Here is a 17,443-nt window from a genome sequence, read left to right as displayed (position 1 = left end):
AATGGCTCGCTGAGCCGAGTAAAAGTGCGCAACCGCGCATGCAAAAAAACACACCGACGGGAGGGGCGACCAGCTGGGGAGTCGATCTCCACAGCCGGCAATGACAGCTGCAGAACACCTGCAGCAAGAGGAGAACATTGAAGACAACGAAAACAAGAAAAAAGAGAAGAAAAGGGCAACAAAGAAACAACAGATGGCCAACCCAGAGGAAGAAGAAGAGGAAGAGGAAGAGTACAGTGAAATGGAAGAAGGGAAAGGCAAGACAATGAATATACTTTCTCTTATTAAAGAATACATGGATTCATTTAAAGAATGGCAAGCACAAGAATTTTGTGATTTAAGAAGAAGAATAAACAGTACAGAAGAGAAAGTGAATAAAATAGATATGACCTTATCAGAAATGGGAAAAAGAATGGACAAGGTGGAAGAACGAGAAGCAGCAGTAGAAATGGAGGTAGAGGACTTAAAAAAGAAATTAGAGGAATCTAAAAAAAAAGTTAAAGAGACACAAGAGCTGTTAGCTCAGAAAATAGATATAAGGGAAAATTATAACAGAAGAAATAACATAAAGATAGTGGGCCTTAAGGAAGATGAGAGAGTTTATAAAAGATTGGATCCCCAGGATCCTAGGATGTCCAGAACTACAGCAAGAAATGGAAATAGAAAGGGCACATAGAGCATTGGCCTTTAAACCACAACCACAACAAAAGCCAAGATCTATTTTAGTAAAATTCCTAAGATATACTACAAGAGAAAAGGTACTGGAGAAAACAATGGAGGTAAGAGAGGACAACAAGCCACTGGAGTACAAAGGGTGAAAAATCTTTATTTATACAGATATAAGTTTTGAACTCCTGAAGAAGAGAAAGGAGTTCAATACAGCAAAGGCGATTTTATGGAAGAAAGGGTATAAATTTATACTAAAGCATCCAGCGGTATTGAAAATTTTTATTCCAGGACAGCAAAACAGACTATTCTCGGATCCAGAGGAAGCACGAAAATTTGCAGAACAATTACAAAATAGACTGAGAGATGAAGACGTGTAACGAGTGTACAAAAGACTGCGAACTAAAAAGACATATAAGTTTTGAACTCCTGAAGAAGAGGAAGGAGTTCAATACAGTGAAAACGATCTTATGGAAAAAGACTATTCTCGGATCCAGAGGAAGCAAGGAAATTTGCAGAACGACTACAAAACAAGCAGAGAGATGAAGACATGTAATAAGAGTAAAAATGACCACGATCTATATGTATGTGGGTAAAGAGGTATATATATATATATATATATATATATATATATAGTGTGCATACATGAATGTATCTGTATTTAGAGGAAAAAATATAGAGTATAGACAAGAATTAATAAGGGAAGGAAATGGAATAGAAGGAACAACGAGGGAATTAAAAGAGTGACCCTTGTTACATATGAAAATTGAAATGTTTTATGGGGGGGGCTGGGTGGGGAGGAGTTACGGTCACTGCAAAATCAGCTGACGTTTGCGAGTGAATTCGCAAATCCAAATGGAGAGGGGAGATGTGGTTGTCCGACAAGGGATAAAAGACAACTCAGGAGGGGAAGGGGAGATTGGGGCTAAAGAAGTTTTAAATAGGAGAATAAGGAAAATGTTTGATGTTTTAGAAATGTTGTCTTATAAAGTGTTCAAAACAAGAAAGCAGAAATGGATAAGAAGGAAAGGTAATGATGGAGAAACGGAAAGGGAAGATAAACAAAATATAAAATGGCTACGCTGAACTATATGACTTTAAATATTAACGGAATACATAACCAAATTAAAAGGAAGAAACTGCTAAATTTACTGAAAAAATAAAAAATTGATATAGCATTTGTGCAAGAAACACATTTAACTGAATTGGAGCACAAGAAATTAAAGAGAGATTGGGTAGGACACGTAACAGCAGCATTGTATAATTCAAAAGCAAGAGGAGTAGCTATATTAATTAGTAAAAATGTGCCATTTAAAATAGAAGAGGAAATAATAGATCCAGCAGGGAGATATGTAATGATAAAATGTCAGATATATTCGGAGTTTTGGAATCTACTCAATGTATATTCACCTAACGAAGAAGATCAAAAGTTTATGCAAGATATCTTTTTGAAGATAGCAGATACGCAAGGAAACATATTAATAGGAGGGGATTTCAACCTGAATTTGGATTCACATATGGACAAAACTGGGATAAAAATTAACAGAAAGAACAAAGTAACCAAATTTATAATTAAATCGATGGAAGAAATGCAACTTTTGGATATATGGAGGAAACAACACCCAAAGGAAAAGGAATATTTATATTACTCGGCTAGACATAAAACATACTCAAGAATAGACCTATTTTTGTTATCAGCTCGTATGCAAGATAGAGTAAGAAAAACAGAATATAAAGCTAGAATACTATCGGACCATTCACCCTTAATATTGACAATAAAGTTAGAGGACATCCCTCCAAGAATGTATAGATGGAGATTAAACCCCATGTTACTTAAAAGACAGGATTTTAGAGAATTTATTGAAAGACAAATTAAAATGTATTTTGAAATAAATACGAAATCAGTGAAAGATAAGTTTATACTATGGGATGCAATGAAAGCATTCATTAGAGGGCAAATAATAAGTTATGTAACCAAGATGAAAAAGGACTATAATCAGGAAACAGAGCAGTTGGAAAGGGAAATAGTAAATATAGAAAAAGAATTAGCAATGAAGGAAGATACAACTAAAAGAAGAGAATTGGCAGATAAAAAAATAAAATATGAAACACTACAAACATATAAGGTGGAGAAGAACATAATGAAGACAAAACAGAAATATTATGAACTAGGTGAAAAAAACGCACAAAATTCTAGCATGGCAGCTTAAGACAGAACAAGATAAGAAAATGGTATTGGCATCAAGGAAAAAAGACAAACAAATTACATATAATCCAAAAGAGATCAACGAAACTTTAGAGAATTCTATGAACAATTATACCGAACTGAAAACGAAGGGAAAGAAGGGAAAATAGATGAATTTCTAACTAAAATTGAACTACCAAAACTACAAATAGAGGAACAAAATAAATTAACAGAGCCATTTGGAATAGTAGAAATACAAGAGATAATAAAAAAAATTACCAAATAATAAGGAGAGGATGGATTCCCAATAGAATTCTATAAAACATTTAAAGATTTATTAATTCTGCCCCTCCTGGAAGTAATCAACCAGATTGATAAAACACAAAGCTTACCAGATTCATGTAAAACAGCAATAATTACAGTAATACTAAAGCAAGGGAAAGATCCACTCACACCAGCGACATATAGACCAATATCTTTACTTAACACAGATTATAAGATAATAGCTAAACTATTAGCAAACAGATTAGCAGAGTATGTACCTAAAATGGTAAATCTAGACCAAACTGGATTTATCAAAAAAAGATGCACAACAGACAATATTTGTAAATTTATTAACTTAATTCATGCAGTAGAAGGGAATAAAGCGCCAACAGTAGCAGTTGCTTTAGACGCAGAGAAGGCCTTTGACAGAGTAGAATGGAATTATTTGTTCAAAGTATTGCAAAAATTCAGTTTACCAGAGAAGTATATTAATTGGATTAAAGCATTATATAAGGGACCATTGGCGAAAGTGACAGTAAATGGACATGTATCAAAGCAATTTAACTTAAGCAGGTCAACACGGCAGGGATGCCCACTATCACCTTTATTGTTCGCGTTAGCTATAGAACCACTAGCAGAATTGATAAGAACAGAAAATAATATAAAAAGGATAAAAATAAAAGACAAGGAATATAAAATCAGTTTATTTGCTGATGATGTTATAGTATACTTAACAGAACCAGAACTATCAATAAAAGAATTATATAAGAAATTGAAGGAATATGGAGAAGTGTCGGGTTACAAGATTAACGTAAATAAAAGTGAAGCAATGCCTATGAATAATGCGAATTTCTCAAAATTTAAGAAGGAATCACCATTTAGATGGCAAATGCAAGCAATAGGTGTACAAATAAATAAAAATCTCGGCCAACTATATAAACTCAATTATTATTCACTAATGAAAAAATTACAGGACGATTTAGAGCATTGGAAAGATTTACCACTAACACTAATAGGAAGGATAAACTGTATTAAAATGAACATTTTTCCAAGGATATTATAGCTATTTCAGGCATTGCCAATACAACTGACAGAGAAATTCTTCAAGGAGTTAAAGAAAATAAGAAGGAAATTTTAATGGAAAGGGGGGAAACCGAGGATAGCACTAGATAAATTAACAGAATGGTATAAACAAGGAGGCTTACAACTGCCAAACTTTAAAAATTATTATAGAACCGCACAATTAAGATACCTATCAGATTTTTATCAAACAAGGGAAAAGCCAGATTGGACCAGATTAGAATTAGATAAAATAGGGGAAAAGATACCTGAACACATATTATATAAATGGGATGAAAAATTGGTACAACATAGAAGTTCTCCAGTATTACATCATCTACTCAATATTTGGAAGAAGATTCATGTAGAAAGAAATAAAACAAATTATCAATTACCAAAACTAATATTGACACAAAACAAGTTACTCCCTTTTACAATAGATAACCTTTCCTTTAGAGAATGGGAGAAAAAAGGGATTAAAAGAATAGAAAATTGTTTTTCAGGAAATAGATTATTATCCTTTGAACAAAGGGCATATTACCAATTGAGATCCTACTTGAAGGACAAATTAGGAAGCAGTCTGAGTTTACCAGAGGGAAGTAACTTTGAATATGTGATTACAGATACAATGATAATCAAAAGATTTAGAACAAATATGTATATTAAACTGCAAGAAAAGGAGAATGAGGAAACAAATGGTAAAACTAAACAAAAATGGGAACAAGATTTAAATATAAAGATAAAAAAGGAAACATGGGAGAAGTTATGTTCTGGAACGATGAGAAATACAATAAATACGAGGTTACGTATGATACAATATAACTGGATACACAGGCTATACATTACACCTCAAAAGTTAAATAAATGGGACCCAACAGTGTCTGATAGATGTTTTTGATGTAAAAAATAAATGGGAACAACAATTCATGCAATCTGGACATGTGAGAAAGTAGAAAAATTTTGGGAAGATCTAAATCAGATATTAAATAAAATTACAGAGAACAATATACCAAAGAATCCAGAGATCTTCCTCCTAAGTAACATAAAAAACAAAGAATTTGGAATTGATTTGGAGGATGCACAAAAAAGATTTGTTAAGATAGCTCTAGCCGTAGCAAAAAAATGTATTATGTCAACCTGGAAATTGGAAGATAATTTGAAAATACAACAATGGTATATAGAAATAAATAAATGTATTCCATTAGAAAAAATAACATATAGTTTAAGAAATAATATTGAAATATTTGAACAAATATGGGATCCTTACGTGAAACACAATAGCGAAAACCTACCGGGGACATTCACTACCTAAATTAACAGAAGGAGAAGGAAATGAAAAGAATTGACTCAGTGGAATTTCTTGTGTATTTTTATTGAATGACAACATTGTTTGACTGGTTTAATGTATCCTAGATTTTGTACTTTAAATGGATGGGAGGGGGGAGGTAGGGAGGGTGGGATGGGAGGAGGGAGGGGGGGGAGAAAATGGCACTGTATATGTTTGAAAAGGAAAAAGTGTGTATCATGGTTAATCTGGTTTATGGTGTGAAAAATAAAAATTAAAAAAAAAACCATTACTAGAATGTAACGTTTACCCATACAGTCTGGCATGGGGCCTATGTAATCAATTTGCTAGACCGCAGCTGAGCGATCTCCCCGTCTTATTTGGCCGTGCGGACCAGGAGGAACGGTGCGTGACTTCACATGCTGGGCATGTACACATGACCATGCAGACATCGTCCTGATGGACGGGTAAGGCATATGTACGGGCCCACATAGCTGATCCCTTCTCCCCTAAATGGCCACTCTGTTCATGTGCCCATCGAACCAGGGGGACAGTATTGGCGCGGCTGATAGTGGCAAGCTGATCTGCTACTGCATTATGTTGTGCCATGTTCATCGTCGCATTGGTATGGGCATCAACGTGATATATGGTTATCTCACGATAATGGGAAGCATCCCACAACAGCTGCCACAGCTGTTTTCCCCATACTGGACAGTCATGTTTCAGCCAGTCGTTCTTTTGCCAATCAGACATCCATACCACTAGTCCATTAGCCACAGCCCAGGAATCAGTAAACAAGCCAAGAGGGTGATCATGGTTGTCTAGTGGTAAAGTGACTGCCTTCAACTCAGCATAATGACTGGAGCCACCATCCCCCTCCTCCAATAAGTGAGTTCCTGACCTGGGATGGTAAGCCACTGCCTTCCACTTTTGCTTTCCTTGCACCCACTGGCTGCTACCATCAGTAAACCAGGCATCCTCTTGTTCTGCTGGAGTGAGCAAATCATATGGTTTACCCCACTGAACTGGTGAAGGGTGTAGGGGAGGGGGAAAGGCGGGTTCAACGTCCTCATGACGAGACGGAAGATCAGCCACCTGTTCATGTATGCGGCCCACCTCTTCAGGCCCTCTGGTTGCACGACTCTGAATATATCACTTCCATTTAACAATAGAAGACTGTTGAGCTCGCCCGATCTTTAGATTAGCGTCATTAGCCAGGACCCAGTTCATTATTGGAAGTGTAGGTCGCCTGTCATTCTCTCAGTTTCCAGCAGGGCCCAGTAACAGGCTAGTAACTGTTGTTCAAAAGCAGAATAACGAGTGGCAGCCTCGGGCATGGTAGGTGACCAGAATCCCAGTGGGACTCGGCGGCCCTCTTGTTTCTGCCAGAGGCTCCAGGATGCCACATCATCAGTAACGGAGACCTGTAGTTCGTAGGGGGTATCTGGGATGCAGGGAGCAATGGGCAGGGCCTGAAGAATAGCCTGCTTGGTGGACCGGAACGCCCTTTCCTGATCGTCACCCCATACAAAGTCTGTTTTCTTTCGGGTAACCTTATATAGAGGACGTAAAAGTAATGCAAAGTGTGGAATATGGCGTCCCCAGTATCCCAATAACCCCAGGCAATGCTGGGTCTCTTTTTTGTAGTAGGAGTGGCCAAGACTGCGATCTTATTGAGAACTTTATCGGGAACCATCTGTTCTCCAGCATTGGAGAGTTAATTCCAAGGAAGATAACTGTCTGGGATGGGCCCTGTACCTTGGTGGGGTTAATGGGCCATCCTCTTTGCATCAGGGTATCTTGGACACTCTCCATACTTTCCTGTACCATCTCTTCCATGGCCCCTTGGATCATCACATCATCAATATAATGGTGAATTGAGAGGGAAGGCGATACTGTCACCGTCTCCAAATCACGGGCAATTAGGCTGTGGCAAATAGTGGGAGAGTGTACATAACCCTGAGGGAGGTGAGTGAAGGTATACTGGCACCCCTTTCAGGTAAAGGCGAACTGATCCTGTGAGACCTCATCTATAAGAATACTGAAGAAGGCGTTAGCGAGATCAATGACAGTATACCATGTTCCTGAGTTCCCAGTAGCAATGTTTTCAATAAGGGTAACAATGTCCGGAACTGCCGAAGCAAGTGGTGGGGCATGTTTGTTCAAAAAACTATAGTCAACTGTCATTCTCCAGGAGCCATCCGGCTTCTGGACCGGCCAAACAGGGCTATTAAAGGGTGACGTTGTGGGCCTCACTACCCCATCTTCTTGCAGAGCATTGATGGTGGCAGTAATCTCTTTCTGCCCCCCAGGGAGGCGATATTGTGGAATGCACATTGGTTTTGGGGGGGGAGGCAACATCACAGGATCCCACTTAGCCTGACCCACCACTAATCTCTTAGTAATAGTCCGAATTCCAAATGCAAATCCCCTTGGCTAGTATTAAGGGCCGTACCGGCCAACATATTAATACCCAGGATATACTCGTCAGTGGCAGCCATTAGGGCATGTAACCATATAGGGAAAGGGCCATCACCCACCGTGGCACGGACTTTTATTTCCTTCGCCAGGTGATCGCTCCTCCCACCCCCTCTATTCAAAATGTTGGTCCAGTCCAGAGGTCAGGGTTACCCAGAATCACCGAGTGCTCCGCACCGGTATCAACCAAGGCCAAATATTGGCGGTCAATACCCCAACCCCAATGGACTGTTAACGGTATGTAAGGCCGTGGGTCCCAGTGTATCCTTTATATCTCAATGGAGTAGACACAAGGGCCCTGCCCACACCCTTGTGCTTTAGTAGGGTTCAGAGGCTTCCAGGCCCACATGCCACTATTATCCATAAGAGCCTTTTTAACCATTTGTTGTATCTCATCACGGATAACTGGAGCAAGAGAAGCTGGCTCAGTGGGAGCAGCAGTGGGAGCAGAAGGCACAGCTGGGCCAGGAGGACTCAGCAGCTGGGGATGATGTTCCCCTGCCTTCCTCTTATAAAGGGTTTAAAGGACCGTGGTAGGTTTCCCATCAATATCACTTTTAGGTACGCCTAACTTTAACAAGGTTAGAAAAAGGTCCTTTCTTGTTGGTCCTTTATTAGCAGCAGGCCCTCTCTTTTCATCCTGCTTGTCTGATTTAACCTGGGTTGTACGTGAGTGGATTTTACCTCCCAACTCTAATTCTCGAAGCCCAGATAAGGCGTGCACCGCCTCAGACACAGGGTGCCCAATTAGCGGACTAGTTATGGACAGAACCAGTCCCCGTACAGTGGGTTGGGCAGAACGAACCAATCTGATATGCATTCCGGTTGTGAATATCTCTTCATCAAGGCTCCCCCCATGTACCCACAGCCTCAAACGCCCTGCATACAAGGCAGAGGCCAGGGCCTGCTGACGAATTACTGCTATACCCTCCTCTGGGGTGCCCCAATTGTTCTGTAAATGTAAATCCCAATCTTCTGGTGATGGGTTTACTCGTAGCAGAGCATCCCCTAGAATGGCAAGTAAGTAATCCACCTCTCTTCCACTACCCCGCAGCTCAGCAGTGACCCGGATATCAGTAATCAATGTTCCTAATCCCGACAATTCCTCAGGGGTTAAATATACATTACCCCCTCCTTGCTCCCAAACACACAGGAGCCAGGCTGCCAGAGTTTCTCCTGCCTTTTGCCTATATCGATCTCCAATGGCAGCCAGCTCTTTTATAGAGAAGTCACGTATCATTGAATGCTCTTGACCTCTGCTCCCACTTTGGCCCATAGGGTCCTTTGCCCAGTGGACGGGACGAGGCCTAGGCCATCCCGTAGAGGAGGTGGGCCATTGAGCATAAGCAGGGGTTCGGGTATTTTCCCCTGGATCCTCTTGGGAGATCGGGGTATCTATCCCTTCAATCTCTTCCCTTACATCATCCCCCCTTTTGTCTGTTTGGGAAGTCTGCTGCCTTATGAAGCAGGCGTGAACTGGAGCGGGCAGTATGTTAGGCACATGCTGAGGAGTATCTGCATTATTACCATGGTCATCTTTCCAGATATTCCCGTCCCATTCATCAATTAAATCAGGATCGTCGCCATTCCTTATCATGGCACAAATACGATGTGGATCGGGTTCTACTCCATGCCTTTCTTTATCTGCACAGAGCTGCTACCGGAGTTTAATATTACGGCAGATCGTTTGGACATGCTTATCCTCCCATTCTTTGGCTCGGTCCTGATTGGTGCAAACAATCTCACTCATCATGGAACAGCGTTGTCGCAGGGCTTCTACCTTCTCCTCTAGTTGCTCTCTCTTATGCTAAGATTCTACTTCTCGCTGAACTGATTCTGCTTCACACTGAACAGAGTGGTGTAAGGCTTGTGTAACCAGCAGCCAAAAACCGTCCGTCAGCGTCCCCTTTGTAACAGGAAATTTACTTTCTCAAAGGAGAGTGGCAACCTGCTCTCCCAGAGGCGCACTTGATGGATCTAACTTCTCATCCCAACTGAAGGGTGGTCCCAACAAAGACAGGGTATTGGCCAACATGCCAAACCCATCGTCTTTGGAAGTCCATCCCAGAATCAAGAACTGCTCAGGGCTCACCTCCTTCTTTCGGCGAAACATCTTGAGACCAATCCTGCCGACTACGCCAATTGTCTTGGGTAAACTTGTACCTCTCACTTTGTTCGTTTTAGATTGGTCACAGTGTTCAAGCTACTGAAAGAAAATAGACACACACACCGAGAGCAGTTCAGTTTATACAAGTCTTTATTACTAAATCTAAAGCTGAATTCACACTACAATATGCAAGCCCTTCCCAATTATACTTATCCAATACCTGGACTGGTCCCAACTGCCAAAGCGAGGCGACAACTGCACTCTTGTAGTAGGTTGTCTGGGCGCCGGTAGCAGCTTCTCCACCTCCCCGGACCGGGACGTCGATTTGGAATCTTGAAGTTCTTCTTCTTCCTGAGATGTTGCCACCTCTTGGAGAGTCTCAAACTTCAGCAGTGGGACCATGTCTTATATTACCCAAAAGTTGTTTACTTCAGATCTTATCTCTGAACAAATGATTTAATTATCTTCAAGGTCTCCTGACAGTCTGCGACCAACAAAAGACAACTGCATCTCTTGACCTCATGGTGGAAGCTGGATAATGTCTACTGATTCATATGCATCCGTGGGCCCCATAGTGTAAATTAGATAATGTCTTCCTATTCAACTGCATCCTGGGCCCCATAGTGGAATTTAGGTGTGTCTACTAAATATGCATCTTGGGCCTCATAGTGGAATTGAGATTATGTCTTCTGATGCAACTCCATCCCTTCTTTCATAAGCTAGTCTAAATCCTCCATTACACCCGTGCACAGCCAGACTGAGACCACTTGCATGTTAGAGGAACAACACCTCATCTTCCAATATGAGCCCCCTCCAACTGGTTGGCAGTAATGTCGACCTCCGGTTTCTGTTATCTCCCGCCCCACCCCTGTGTCTCCTTTCCTTCCCTTCTCTTCACTTTTCTCTCTGTCTCCTTAACCCCCCACCCCCCCCCACCACCATCAATGCTCACCTTTTCTTTCCATATCCAATGACGCTGGACAATTTAAAAAAAAAGGTTTTCTTCCTGGAAAAAAAAGAGGGATGAGAGACAACTTCAAGATGAACACAAAGAAAGTTTGAGATTTGCTGCATCACGTAGAAAGTTGGAGAAACATTTACGTTTATTGAATTTAGCCTGTTTAATCACTTAATGATGCTGACACATTGTGTTAGTTCAACCCACCTAAAATTGCTTTGCCGTTGATTTTTGTTTGTGCTCGGCATCTGATGCCTCTCATGTCACTGATTGTCAATAGTCCCCGTTGCCCTGTGGTGCCGAGGTCCCGGTGAAACCTTTCGCCATGTTCGTCACTGATGGTGCTGAAATCAGCTGGGAAGTGCGGATGCAGAAAATTAATTTTCAACGACGTCTTGCACTTCACGGTTTTGTCGGATTGAAGTATGACAGGAAATCACAAAAATAGGTTACATCTAAAAAACAGTATTGTGATAGGAAAATTTTAAAGTGAGTTTCATGATCAACAGCCCAAACTCCATAAAATACATCCCAAAATGTTTAGGAAGCAAAAGCTTTATTGTCCAGTGTTATTACTTTTTGTCTATCCTTCTCCCCCTCCCCCCCCCGCCAATTCTTTTATCCAGACGCCTACTGCTTTTTCCATACCTTGAAGAAGGGCTCAGGCCCGAAACATCAGTAACATATCTTTATCTCCTGTGGATGCCGAGACCGACCGAGAACCCCCAGTTACTACAATCATAGGGTCTGTAGCCTTTTGGTGTTTCACTCTGCGGTCAGTCATTTTTACCCGCAAGAACACACCACGAAGAAGGAGGCAGTTCCCATGGATCTGGAGTCTGACATCCATTGGGTGGTGGAACCTCTGCAAAAAGACCCATCTCACGAGGAGAGGGATTTGGACAAAGCTGCAGGGGCAACAGAGGCAGTAGATGGTGGATGGTCGACGTGACCCATCTGGAACCTGGTGGGAGGGTGGAGGATCGAGGTGACCCCTGTCTGGAACCTGGTGGGAGGGCTGAGGTCATCGTGATCCCTGTCTGGAACCTGGTGGGAGGGCGAAGGGTCGACATGATCCCTGTCTGGAACCTGGTGGGAGGCCGGAGGGTCAACGTGACTCCAGACTGGAACCTGGTGGGAGGGCAGAGGGTCAACATGACCCCTTTCTGGAACCTGGTGGGAGGGCGAAGGGTCGACATGATCCCTGTCTGGAACCTGGTGGGAGGCCGGAGGGTCAACGTGACTCCAGACTGGAACCTGGTGGGAGGGCAGAGGGTCAACATGACCCCTTTCTGGAACCTGGTGGGAGGGCGGAGGGTCAACGTGACTCCAGACTGGAACCTGGTGGGAGGGCAGAGGGTCAACATGACCCCTTTCTGGAACCTGGTGGGAGGGCGGAGGGGCGACGTGACCCCTATCTAAACCTGTTGGGAGGGCGGAGGGTCGACGTGACCCCTGTCTGGAACCTGGTGGGACGGCAGACTGTTGACGTGACCCACCTGGAAGGGAGTGTGAATTGTGGAGGGTCACATGGCCTCTCCGCCTGGAACCCAGTTGGAAGCCACATCACCTGCCAATCAAGTTTGCACTCTGGCTCCCATTAGCGCACACCTGACCACTGGCCACCCTCCAGCTTACTGCAATAGAAAGCCCACCCACGTGGAGAAGCTCTTCCTCTTTTGCTCCTCTGAGACGATTCAGACACCACGTTGCACAACGCTGGGGTGGTTGGTAAAGTGCGCCCTACACAGGGATCCGGACTGTGAGATAGCACTAAGCCGTGTCCATGTTAGACCAGGGATGGCGGGAGGCATCTCTGTACACAGTTGGGAGTGTTGTCCAATGTGACTGATTACATGTTGTGTGATGGAGAGCCGTTAGTGTGCTGTCCATTACGATCCCCTTACATGTGTTTAATAAAGATCCTTCCTACGTCCAGAACTGTTGCTCTTTTTCCCTTCCCACACAACAGACATTGGGTAACCGCTGGATTTCGTCCTCGACGCTGTGGGCTGATGCCGAGGCTCTGTAATACGGGTGAATTAGCAGCAAACGACTGCTGGATCAAGAGGTTCCTCCATCTGGCGTCCCATCTCTGCTGACAAGCTTCGAGCCCAGGAGCAGATGAGCGACGCGGCCGTCTCATTACTAAGAGGTCACTGGCCCCACCATCCACGATCTACCGGAATCATCGGGTCCTCCAGCTGCTCCCATCGGGGGAAGAGATGCAGAAAGATCAGAGCCAGCACCACCATGGGCAGCGAGAACGCGGGACTGCACCCACTGACCCTCCGAGACAATATTTTTTGGTAGATTAAATACATGTCCTGCTTATGTGTGATTTGTCTGTGTGGACTTGTGACCATAAACTTGACTGATCAGTAGTACTCATGAGAGCACAGCAACAAATTCACGGGTCGCTTAACGCCTTTTCCGCGCCAGCGATCGGGACAGGACAGGGGTTCGAGTCCCGCACTGTCTGGAAAGAGTTTGTACGTTTTCCCCGCCTCTGTGTTTTTTTTTAAATCAGGGGCTCCAGTTTCCTTCCACCCTTCAAAACGTACCGGGGGTGTAAATTGAGCAGCATGGATTCGTGGGTCGAAAGAGCCTGTAAGTCTAAATTATATTTTTTTTATTTAAAAATCCAGATGATTCAAGCCCATCCAAAATTGAAAGACGCTCGCACCAAGTTTTAACGGAGAGAGATGGCTCAGTTTGCCTGCAGAACCAGTGGCAGTTCAACCCTGACCTGTATCAGTATTCCGTCCGCTTGGCGTTGCATGCAATTGTTCCACGCACCGCCTCAGCAGAGCTGAAGAGAGACCGGGCTCGGAAATCCCGTCGACAAAGGGCAGGCTGCCTCCCACCACGTAGGCGGCAGGGCCAGGGGCTCACACTGCCCGACAACCTGGCCTCTTCTCGCTCCCTCCCGCTCAGAGGCATGGAGGGCGCCACGATGCGATTGCAGCGCCAGCGACCACGGGTTCGAATCCGGCGCTGTCTGTAAGTTGAAAGCCTGTGTGAATCCCCCTCTCAGGTAAGGAGACCGGAATGCAACAGTACTCGAAGCGCAGCCTCACCGGGCCCTGTTACAGCTGTGGATGAAGGTCTGAAATTCAATCCCTCCAGTATTGAAGGCCGATGTTGGGCTGGAACTACGACTGCAGAGTCTTGAACAGTGATTTTCTCTTGTATGCGATTTATTGCGACTATGAGGATTGCGGCGCTTGTGCTGGGCAGCAGATCACGAGGGGTTTCAGGCTCTGGGGGAAGCAGCAACCACCTCCCCCCCAGAAGCATAGATGACCCCGCAGAACGGTGACCAAGGCAGTGAACCAGCAAGGGGCCTCAGCCCCAGAGGGAGCTGATTCACTCGGGCTGCAAAACTGCTGAAGACGGGCTCACGGGAACCAAGAGGTTCGGACAGTTGTGCAGCAGCGGGAGAGCTGGAGGCGAATCTACAGACATTCGGCGTCTCTGAAGGAACTCTCTTCTACTTTTTCCTATTGTTAGGGGCACTGCTCAGGGCCTTACGGCTGGCAGAAATGGAAATCTATCATTAGTACGTTACCTTGCATGGATGAACAGTTTTTTCTCTTTAACATTATTCCCTACCAAGTATAACATACTTTTGTTTTGTGGCACTGTGTACTCTTCATGATCTGCTGTATCTACTTGCTTGGATTGCACACACAAGAGCTTTTCACCGTCTCTCAATAAATTCAATTAATCCCTCCTGTTTCTGTGGCCAATTAAACTGGACAACTTTTTCCAAAAGGGTTGCTTCCTTAAAACCATTGGGGATTGTGATATTAAGCTGAACACCATTTCAGATTTATTGTATCACGTAGGAAGTTGGAGAAACATTAACTTTTATTGAATTTAGCCTGTTTAAGCGCACGACGACGCTGGACACATTGCATTAGCTCAACGGACGGAAAATCGTTTTGCCGCTGATTTTTGTTTGTACTCAGCATCTGATGCCTCTCACCTCAGTGTCCAACATTAGTTGGCCAGCACGGATGGGTTCCAGTTGCCCTGATAATCACTTTTCCATGTCCTGGTGCAGCCTTTCGCTGTGTTCGGCACTGATGGCGCCGATATCAGCCAAGACGTTCAAGTGCAGATGCAGAAAATGGATTTTCAAGGATGTGCTGCATGCACTTCATGGTTTTGTCTGCTTGAAGTAGACTTAAAATACGATTGGAAATCACAAAAAAGTTTTATCTTTAACAAAAAAGGTATGTGACAGGAAAATTTTCATGATCCAGCAGCCCAAAATCGATTAGAGGTAATTCTGCCGTGTCGACAAGAATGTGATGTCATGCATGTCTGAAAAATCCATAAAATACACCCAAAAGTGTTCAGGAAGCAAAATCTTTGTTGTCCAGTGTAATTTCCCCCCCACAGAAGGCTGGTCATTACCACATAGCTGCCCAAATGTCCACCAACTTGGGCACCAGATCAGAATCAGGTTGGAAAGAGAGATTGCAGAATTTTTTTTCTTCCAAATTTAGACATCCAGCAATGTTAACAGTCCTTTCCAGCCCACGAGCGTGATGCTAACCATGTTCCAAAGGAAAAAAGGCACAGGCAGCTTTAAAGAGGAAGCAGCTGAGGAAGCTTCCACCCACCTGTGCAAATGTTCTTGGAACTGGCAACACAATTAGTGTGGCCCAGTTGGAAGGTCAGTAACTGGCTGTCTGTGAGGAGCTTGAACATCCCCTGGGTGCTCTGGTTCCCCCCCCCCCACCCTTTAATTGCTGTATATGGATGGCCAGAAGGGCCTGTTACCTTGCTGTCTGTGTAGATCCGACAAGAGCTCAGAAATGTCGGCACAGTCGGCGTAGCGGTCAGTGCAACGCCTTTACAGCGCCTGCGATCAGGACGGGGGGTTTGAATCCAGCACTGTCTGTAAGGAGTTTATACGTTCTCCCGCGTTGGCGTGGGTTTTCCCCGGGGACTCTGGTTTCCTCCCACCATTCAAAAATGTACCAGGGGTGTAGGTTCACAAGACAAAGGAAAAGAAGGTGGCCACTCGGCCCATCGAGTCTGCTCTGTTAATCTACACTAAACTGCTCTACACTAGTTCCAATTTCTGGCCTTTTCCCCATATCCCTCGACACCTTCACTAATGAGATACTTGTCTATTTCTTGTTTAAATACTCCCAGTGATCTGGCCTCAACTGCTCTGTGTGGCAGCAAGTTCCACAGATCCACGACCCTCTGGCTTAAGAAGTTCTTCCTAATCTCTGTTTTTTATGGATAACCTCTAATTTTCAGACTATGACCCCTTGTCCTTGATTCACCCATTTACCCACATCCACCCGATCTAAACCTTTCAAAATACGAAATGCCTCTATGAGATCTCCTCTCATTTTCCTCCACTCCAATGAATACAACCCAAGAGCTGCCAAACGCTCCTGTACGTCAGCCCTTGTATTCCAGGAATCATCCAAGTCAATCTCCTCTGCATCCTCTCCAACCACATCACATCCTTTCTAAGATAGGGGGCCCAAAACTGCATACAGTTCTCCAAATAAGGTCTCACCAGTGCCCCATAGAGCCTCATCATCACCCCTTTACTCTTGTACACTGTTCCTCTTGAAATGAATGCCAACATAGCATTTGCTTTCTTCACAACCAATTTCACCTGGTCATTAACTTTTAGGTTTCCCTGCACGAGGACACCCAGGTCCCTTTGCAACACCCGAGGTCTGAATTTTCACCCCATCCATATAGTATTCTGCCTGTTTATTTCCACTGCCAATACATACAACTGTACATTTCTCGATGTTAAATCTCATCTGCCATATTGGGGTGTAATTGGGTGGCACAGACTCGCGGTACGACATGGTCTGTTACCATGCTGTATGACTAAATTTAAATTTAAAAAGCAGACCATAGGAACATAGGAAGTAGGAACAGGAGTAGGCCAAAAATGGCCCATCGAGCCTGCTCCGCCACTCAATACGATCATGGCTGATCTAATTTATGACCTAACTCCACCTACCTGCCTTCTCCCCATATCCCCCAATTCCTCTCTCATGTAAAAATTTATCTAACCGAATTTTAAATATGTTTAATGAGGCAGCCTCAACCACTTCCCTGGTTAGAGAATTCCTTACTCTCTGGGAAAAATTATTTTTCCTCATCTCTGTCCTAAATCTACTCCCCCGAATCTTGAGACTGTGTCCTCTCGTTTTAGTTTCCCCGGCCAGCTCAAAAAAACCTTCCTACATCTATCCTATCCATACCCTTCATAATCTTATATGTTTCTATAAGATCTCCTCTCATTCTTCTGAACTCCAGCGAATACAATCCTAGACGATTTAATCTTTCATCATAAGTCAACCCCTTCATCCCAGGGATCAACCTAGTAAACCTCCTCTGGACTGTCTCCAAAGCCAGTATATCCTTCCTTAAATATGGAGACCAGAA

Source organism: Narcine bancroftii, chromosome 2 (genome assembly GCF_036971445.1).
Source record: "Narcine bancroftii isolate sNarBan1 chromosome 2, sNarBan1.hap1, whole genome shotgun sequence".
In the NCBI taxonomy this organism is placed as follows: domain Eukaryota; kingdom Metazoa; phylum Chordata; class Chondrichthyes; order Torpediniformes; family Narcinidae; genus Narcine; species Narcine bancroftii.
Note: the sequence above shows the minus strand (reverse complement) of the source record.